The 8,247-nt window shown below is 57.1% G+C and overlaps 1 long non-coding RNA gene across 1 annotated transcript; it reads left to right on the top strand.

Moving 5' to 3' along the window:
- The first annotated feature begins 5,049 nt into the window (after nucleotides 1-5,049).
- Nucleotides 5,050-7,257, top strand: LOC131280242 (uncharacterized). Its single transcript, XR_009187772.1, has 3 exons — nucleotides 5,050-5,794; nucleotides 6,126-6,363; nucleotides 6,484-7,257. It is a non-coding gene; the product is annotated as an uncharacterized lncRNA (long non-coding RNA).
- Nucleotides 7,258-8,247: the final 990 nt, after the last annotated feature.

Raw genomic sequence — 8,247 nt, 5'->3', positions numbered from 1 at the left:
AAAAGAAAAAAAGTCTGCTGGAGCTACAGTTGAATGAATGAGCTCCACAAGCACAGGGGCTACAGCTGTGCCTGGTACATACTAGAAATTCTCATACTAGAATATTTCTGAATGAATGCCCAAGTCCTTTCCATTCTGGTGCCCCTGTGAAAGACCCTGAAGGAAAATGAGACAAAAATGGGCCTCTATCCACTCATTCCGTCAATACGCGCCCCTTGAATGTAATGAACGGTTTTGAGTTTCTTGAACAAAGGCAGAGAAGACCCAAGCCCTGTACAGCAGGGCCCCACAGCCCAGCCTGGAAAAGTAAGCAAGGCATGCATCCTGCTGTAAGGAAGGAAGCATGCACCCTTTTGGGTTCTCTCTCTCTTTTGGTGTTTCCTCTTAGAGCCAAGGACACTTGCCCCAAATTCCTGGCTGAGATTTCTCCAGTCCCCAGGGCACACGCAGCAGGGGGAAGACAGAACAATCATCTCTGGGTGATGCTTGGCCTGCCCCAAGGGCCGGTCCCCAGGTACCTGCTTCTTGTCTTTTTGTCCATAGCAAGGACTAGCTTAACTCTTTGAAGGAATAAAGAGCATCTTGCAGGAAGCGGATGTGGCTCAACTGATAGAGCATCCGCCCACCACATGGGAGGTCCAGGGTTCAAACCCCAGGCCTCCTGACCCATGTGATGAGCTGGCCCCTGAGCAGTGCTGATGCACGCAAGGAGTGCTGTGCCACTTAGGGGTGTCCCCCGCGAAGGGGAGCCCCACGCGCAATGTATGCACCTCGTAAGGAGAGCCACCCCGTGCGATAAAAGCGCAGCCTGCCCAGGAGTGGCGCCGCACACACGGAGAGCTGACGCAGCAAGATGATGCAACAAAAAGAGACACAGATTCCAGGTGCTGCTGACAAGAATCCAAGCAGACACAGAAGAACACACAGCGAATGGACACAGAGAGCAGACACCTGGGGGGGTGGGGAAGGGGAGAGAACTAAATAAAAAATAAATCTTTAAAAAAAAAAAAAAAGAACATCTTGCCTGTGGTCTTTTTCTGAGTGTGGACATATTTACAAGGGCAGAGGGTTAACAAGTAGCCCAGAGGGATATGGGGCTCAGGGAGGGCGCACGGTACAGCCACTGCCCGTGGGGACCCCTGTCTGGGAATCTACAGCCTTCTGTGTTCTGTTGAGTTGCCAGCCTCATTCTCCTCTCCATTCCTGGTATACTTTTGCTCACAGATTGTTGATGTATCCTTCTTTAAAGAAGATAGTTGTTTGTTCATTCATCAACATTTACTAATAACCTATTGGGTTGCAGGTAGCTCAGTGGTTTAGCGCCTGCTTCCCATCTAACAAGGTCCTGGGTTCAATCCCAGCACCTCTTAAAAAAATAAAAATAAAAAAAGAGCATCTTCTATATTCCAGGCCCTCCCAGGGACACAGAGACAAATACAACTTTATCTTGAGTGCCTCATAGTCCAGCAACATAGAAAGAAAAGTAAATAAACAGAGAACTCTGCGTATGCACTATTACAGGAGAATGTTCAAGAAACATATTGATTTTATTCCATCTCACACACTTTTCTCACTTAGAGTACATATACACACATAATACACTGTTTTAGTTGCATATCTTAAAGATATTCTGTTTCCACCTTGAGTATATGTAGTATTTTATTTCGATTTTTGATCTTACGTTTATATTTTTCTCATCCAAAAATAAGATATTTTATCTTTCTACTGTGTCTTTGAGCTTCACCTTTTTTGATGCTATATCATCTTCAAAAAACAGTGTTTTGACGAAAGAAATAATGTTAAAATATTTTAATTATATATTTTATATTTCTACTTTTTCATTATCTCAAACTTTTTAAAAAATTGTTTTATATTCATTATATTTAAAACCATCGTTATCTCACTTTCCTATTAAAAAAAAACAAGCAGACAAACAAACCACAACAATGGTGCTTTGTTGCTCCGGATTTTAATGGCGGCACATTTTTTTTCGAGGAAATTTAGGAACTACAGACAAAATAAATTTATAAATAAAATTGTTTATAATCTCAGACCGCCAGAGACAGGAATTATCAGCATGTTGTGGTTTTTCCTTATGTAAGGCTGTGCATGTTTTTCTGCAGAGCACAAAGTGTGTTTTGCTCTGTCTTTTTAAAGGAGGTGCCCGGCATTGACCTCATACGTGCGAAGCAGGCGCTCAGCCACTGGGCTACACCTGCTCCCCAGTATGTCGAGTCTTCTGTGCGGTTTAATCCCGAGGACCCGGGCCCAGGTGGCTCTGCAGGAGGAGGTGTCTTTATAACTCGCCTGCCTCCCCGGAGCAGGGCCTGGCTTTGCTTCTCTGATGTGACGGACCCCGGGTCACCAGCTCACCGTGCAGTGGACACGGACTCAGGAGCCCAGGGCACAGCCAGCCAGCCCTGGTGGCAGGGAGAGTCCTGAGGCTGAGCTCAAGGGGGAGGGCGGGGGTGTGTGTGTGTGAATTTACTGTTGTGTGGGGGTGGGAGAGAGGGTCTTGTCCCCTCCCACAGCTGGCTATTTACTTATTTATAATTTAATCTAAATAATGCCCTGGGATCTGCAGCAGCAAGTGACAGCTGAAGCTCCAGGCAGCCTGGTGTCCTCTGCCACCAGAGTCACGGCGGGGGGGGGGGGGGGGGGGGTTGAAAAGCGCAGGCCGGTCACCCAAGCCTTTGGCTCTTCCCCCCCGCCTCTGCCAGGAAAGGAACTTCTCAGAGCGAAGAAAAGAGCAGGACGCATCCAAGCCGGCCGTGGAGCGGAAGCCGCGGCTCTCCTTCCTGGGTGCTGCCGTCGCAGGTGGCACGTTTGCGCCCAGGGAGAAAACAAAGGCCGCGCGGGAAGGGCGTGGTGCTGTGACTATGCTCACCGAGCCCTCGGGACGGCTTTAGGAGGTGGGTGTCACCGTCCCCATCGCGGCGAGGTGGAAACTGAGGCGGGAGCCGCAGGGGCACGTGGCTACGGGGCCACGGCGCGGGGGGCGACCCCGAGATGGGCACCGCCAGCCTCTGCGCCCTCCTGCCCCTTCCAGGCACCCCGTCCTCACCTTCCCTCTCTCCATGCCCTTCGCTCACCTCCCCCGCCCCCACCCCACCTCGGGGCAGGCGGGAACAGGGGCTCTCAGTTCAGCCGCCCCCCGCCCGGCGCTCCGGATAAATATTTGTGCAGGGAGTGAATAAACAGAGGAAGCCTGCAAACAAAACCATCGCAGAGCCGGCTCCTTCCCCAGTGCTCCCCACGAACAGCCCTGCACGTGGGCCACAAAGAGCCCGACCGAGGGGCGCAGGGCTCGCACACGCAGGCTCTGCGGCTCGGCCGGGTGTGAATCCAGCTTCTCAGCTGTGTGACCTTGGGCGAGGTGCTGCGCCTCTCTGTGCCTTGGTCTCCCCGTCCCAGCAATAGTCCACACTCCATAATTCCATGTGACAGCTCAGGGATAGCCGTTAGCACAGTGCCTGGCACACAGCAAAAGCCTTGAGGGTGAAACTGCATCTGTCCCAGAGGCTGAGATGAGATTGAGAGACAAAGCCCGAAGAGGGGCAGCCACTTGCCCCAGGCGGCTCCCCAGAGGAGGTAGCATCTGAATGGTTCTGGAATTTTCCTGCTGAAAATCTGTCCGTGGCACCTGCTGTCCCCTGAATCGCCCAGGGCAGGCTCGTTTATCTCTTTCCAGGGTTCTCAGGGCTCCGTGCATCTGGAACTCCAACCCACCCCTCCCTGTCTTCCCTGAACCTCTCTGCCCCCATCGCTCCCCCAACCCCACCACCCCCCGGGGGCTCAGACCCAAGCTGCAGCTTCCCGGACTCCCTGCCCTCTCATGCCACACACCTCTGCCTCCAAATACATCCGTAGCCCCCAGCCCCCGCCCCGCTGGCCCCGCATCGCCCCGTGGCCCCTGGCCCAGCCTCCCCGCTGGTGTCCTGCTTCTGCCTCCTCTTTGCCCCGTCACGGGGCAGCTGGAGCGATCCTTTCAAATCACGACTCTGATCGCATCGCTTCTCCACAGTCAACAACTCAGCAGCTTCCCGTCAAGCTTGGAATATGATCCCAAATCCTTACCTGGCTCCAAAGCCCGAAACGAGCCCCTCTCCCCGACCCTCCTCGGCTCCCCTGCTCTAACCATACAGACTTGCTGCCTCACACCCAGAGCCTTTGCACTGCTGTTCCCTCCCCACATGCCTTTCCTCACACGCTCCCAGCTGGGCCCTTCACTGCCAGGTCTCTCCCAGATAGCACCTCCTTGGGGAGCCCTTCCCTGGCCTCCCCCTGCAGTGCCCCAGCTCTCGCTCTCCTGCTCCCTCTCTCACTCATTTGCACTCTCACCTTCCCTTTTTCCCTTTCCCTCCTATTTTTTTCAAAGTACTCACTTCTATCCAGAATTAGATTATTTTGCAATTTTACTTAACAAAATCTGCAAATTATTTATAAAATGTATGAGTTGTTCTCTCTAAAGTGTACATTCTATCAGAGATGAATATTGTCTAAAGAAAGAAGGAAGGGGAAAAGGAATGCAAGAAGGAAGGGAGGGAGGGCTTAGTTTTCAGCTGGGGGAGAGCAGGGAGGAGGGGAGGGTGAGGCACAGGCCGGGGTCATCTGGGGAGAGCAGGGGGTTGGCTGGCTGGAGAGCTGGTGCAGGGCGTGAGGTTAGGCAGTGACTTTTGGAACAAAGCGTGTGGAGCGTTAAATACCAGAGAAAGGAGCTGTAGAGCCCAGAAGCCTCTTCTTGCTCCTTAAAACTCGCGTCAGCCTCTGGAAAGGACGGAGAGGCACGCGGGCTTTCCATCTCGGGGGGCGCCCCCTCCCCAGCCAGCGCCCGCCTTCCCCCGGCTCGGGCCGCAGCCAGGCAGGGCGCGGAGGCCGGGGAGCCGGGGCCAGGGAGGAACCGGCGGCGTCACCCGCTCTGGAATGCTGCGGCTGCCATGAACTTGCTCCAGATGCACAGAGTTCCCGTCAGAGCATGAAACAAGAGGGGAAAAACCCACGGGGCCCGGGCTGGAGAACGCGCAGCATAGCAACGGCACAACAAGCCGGGGCAAACGCGCCGCTGCACGCCGGGGTGCTTTCCGGCCAGGCCCCGGGGTTCTGCCGCCTCGGCCTGGCCGAGCCCAAGGCCCCCCGGCCCCCGCCGGCCCCAGGGCCGATCGCGCCCCCCGGCCGGCCTCCGGGGTGGTGGCGCTCTGGCCTGTGCCGGTTGGGGGACCACCGGGACCCCCCGGCCTCCAGGAGCAGCTGACAAGCCTGGCTGCCGCAGGCGCTCTCCGCGGGGAGACCCCGAGGGGCTGGCTGGCGCCCCCGGCTCTCCAGCTCGGTCCCCGGGGCTGTGCGCGGTGTGCGGCGGCTTGGGGGGCTCGCCCGCTGCACGCCCTTGCCGGGAGCCAGCAAGGGATTGGGTCCTCCCAGGGTGCCGCAGTGCGTCAGCGAGGCTCCGGGGCGCCCACGGCGAGGAGCTGGGCCGCCTCCCCGCTCCCAGGCAGCTTCCGGGCACCTAGAGGAGTTCAGAAACCATCTTGCCGACCCCCGAGTGCCCACGGCCCCTCCTCCACCCCTACCGATCTCGGCTGTATGAGTGTCCCATCTCCCGCTCTCCCTTAAAAAGAAATGCTAAAAAAGGCCCAAGACCTGTGCGGGCAGGGCGGGCGGTGGAAGGGGTGTCTCCAGGCGGGTGGGGGGTGAGCGGCAGGCGAGCAGAGCTGGAGAGAGGGCTCGAAGGGGCAGCATCTTCAAGGGACACTGCTGATGTCATAGCCCGCCTCACCTGTCGTCCTAAGGAGCCCAGGTAAGGGACCTGACAATAGCCTGCACATAGGAGGTGCTCAAGAAGCGGCATTTCCCCTGATTTTGTGGCATCCCATCCCTGGCCTGTGAAGCAAGCAAATGAGCACAGAGAGGCCCGGAGCAGGGCTTCAGGTCACACAGCCAGGAGGTGGACCCAGGGTGATGCACCCGGGCCTGGTTGGGGGCAGGGAGGGAACAGCCACTGCTGGGCCCTTGTTGCCATGGGCCGCCCCTCGCCGGGGCCCACGGGTGGAGGGGCCGGAGCCAGGGGTGCAGGGATCTCCGTGTCTGCTCACTCGACTCACGGCAGACTCCTTGCCTTCGCCGGTGAGGCCCAGCCTCTCCCCCCAGCGCCCTGTCCCCCTCAGGCGCCATCTCGGGGGCGGCCCGGGGGCCCGGGATGTCCCTGGAGCCCTGCGCCCCAGGTTGGAGTCCAGCCCGCCGCTGACAGCTGTATGGCTCGTGCAGCACCTTCGTCCCCGGTGAGCTGTGGGGACCTGAGTGACGGAGGTGGCGTTTCCTGGAGGCAGGCACCCGAGCCAGGGCCTTCCTTACTACAGTGAATCCCAGGTGCTCCTGCCACCCCCACACCCCCCGTGCTGCGCTACAGCGGCAGTCCTCAGAGCGGGGTCCCCAACCAGCAGCCTCACCTGGAAACCTGCTCGAAATACTCCCCTCTCTCCCTGCCAGAATTACTGCATCAGAAACTCAGGGGCTGAGGCCAGCGATCCGTGCTCAGCAGGCCCTCCGGGGGATTCCGACCGCGCACTGGCATTTAGGACCTGCTCTTCCAGGCATTGACCCCGGCTGTTCTCCCTCGCTCTAAACCCACCCGTGGCTCCCCAGTGCCTTCTGAGTCGAGCCCAAGTAGCTTTAACCAACGCTCAAAAGCCCGTCCCTGACGGCCCCGGAGGACGGCTGCTGGAGGGAAGCGCCTGGGACTCGCCTCTGCTGAGTTTGCCCGTCACACCAGCCAGGCTGGGGGACTGCACAGAGGGCAAGTGTCGCCAACGTGGGTGGCTCCCGGTGGCAGTCTGAGGTTCAGATTCTGGCCCTGGCTCCGGTGCTGTGGCTTCAAAACCTGGAGCCTCAGAGTTCTCCTCCGCTGAGTGGGGCAATGATAAAGCTGTCTGCCTGAGTCATCGTGAGGGCTGAGCAGGATCACCCCTGCCAAGCGCTCAGCTGGTGCCTGGAGCCGTGGAAATATTTGGGTCCACCGTTCCTCATCCCCAAACTCCTGGGGCTGGAGGCTTCAGAATGCTGAGTTTTTCAGATTTTAAAAAGAGGAATATACCACTTATCCCGTAACACATCGAATAGGGGTCTCCTGTAAACAAACACACTGGTGATTCTGCATTAAAATGTATGAACACGCAAAGTAAGTCGAAAAATAAAGAGTGTCGATAGCTTCCCATCAGTTCAAGTGTTAATGCAGAAGGTACTGGGGAGCTATTGAAGGGTTTAGAGCAGGGAAGGGACGCCATCAGGCTGACGTCTGAAAACTGTGGCTTCCAAGATGTGAGCGGGGGGGTCAGATCCCCCGAAGGCTTCTTAGACGCAGATTGCGGGGCCCCGCACAAGGGCCGCTCCCTCCTCGTGCAGCTGCTGGGGAAGGTGTGGCCACTCTCCCCATTTTACAGATGATGAAACCCTGAGGCTCAGAGAGAGAAAATTAATTACTTGCCCAGGTCTGGGAAGTGGGAGGGCTGGAACTACCAAATGAGTTTGGGGTCCAAATTGATGAGCAGCCTTTCGGTTTGGGGGTTTTGGAATTGTGGCTAAGGGATGGTGAGCCAGAGTGAAACACCCTTGTGCCGGGCTCAGAGAGAAAGCCTGTGACAGATGGAAAGTACATAGGTTTTGGGGTCCAAATCTACCATCTCATGTTTGTTTGACCTTGCCTCCCTGAGCCTCAGTTTCCCCACCGGGATCCGCAGGCGTTCTTTGGCAGGGGGAAGCGCTGAGATGGTGCAGGCGGGACACCCCCTCAGCGCTCAGAGACAAAACTTGGTCACCAGCTCTGCCCTCCTCTGGGGCTGTCAGGCTGAACCCCAGAATTCCCCCAACCACACCCCCAGCCCACACCCTGACATGCCTGGGCTGGGGCTCCGGAACGAGAACGAGCCCACCCAGCTTGTGTCCGTTGGTGCCTCTCCATGGTGACAGCACCCGGAGCAGGGTGGGGGTGAGGGGAGCGGCCACTGTGCCCAAGTACAGGTGCTGTCCCCATCCCTGCAGGAAACAGACTGGGCCACACGGGTGGCGGCCGGTGCCATCCAAGTGAAACTCCGGGGACTCCACTGACCTACACGTGCCTTCCAGGGAATCTAGCAAATGGAGCGCTGGGATCCTCCCAAGCTGGATCTTGAGTCAAGGAGCGTGGGGAGGGAGAGAAGGAACTTGCATGGATGGAAGTCCTACTGTGTGCTGCTCTCATGCCCCTCTGCCCACAGC

The sequence above is a fragment of the Dasypus novemcinctus genome, chromosome 2 (assembly GCF_030445035.2).
Source record: "Dasypus novemcinctus isolate mDasNov1 chromosome 2, mDasNov1.1.hap2, whole genome shotgun sequence".
Taxonomy (NCBI): domain Eukaryota; kingdom Metazoa; phylum Chordata; class Mammalia; order Cingulata; family Dasypodidae; genus Dasypus; species Dasypus novemcinctus.
Note: the sequence above shows the minus strand (reverse complement) of the source record. Positions and strands in the feature narration are given on the sequence as shown.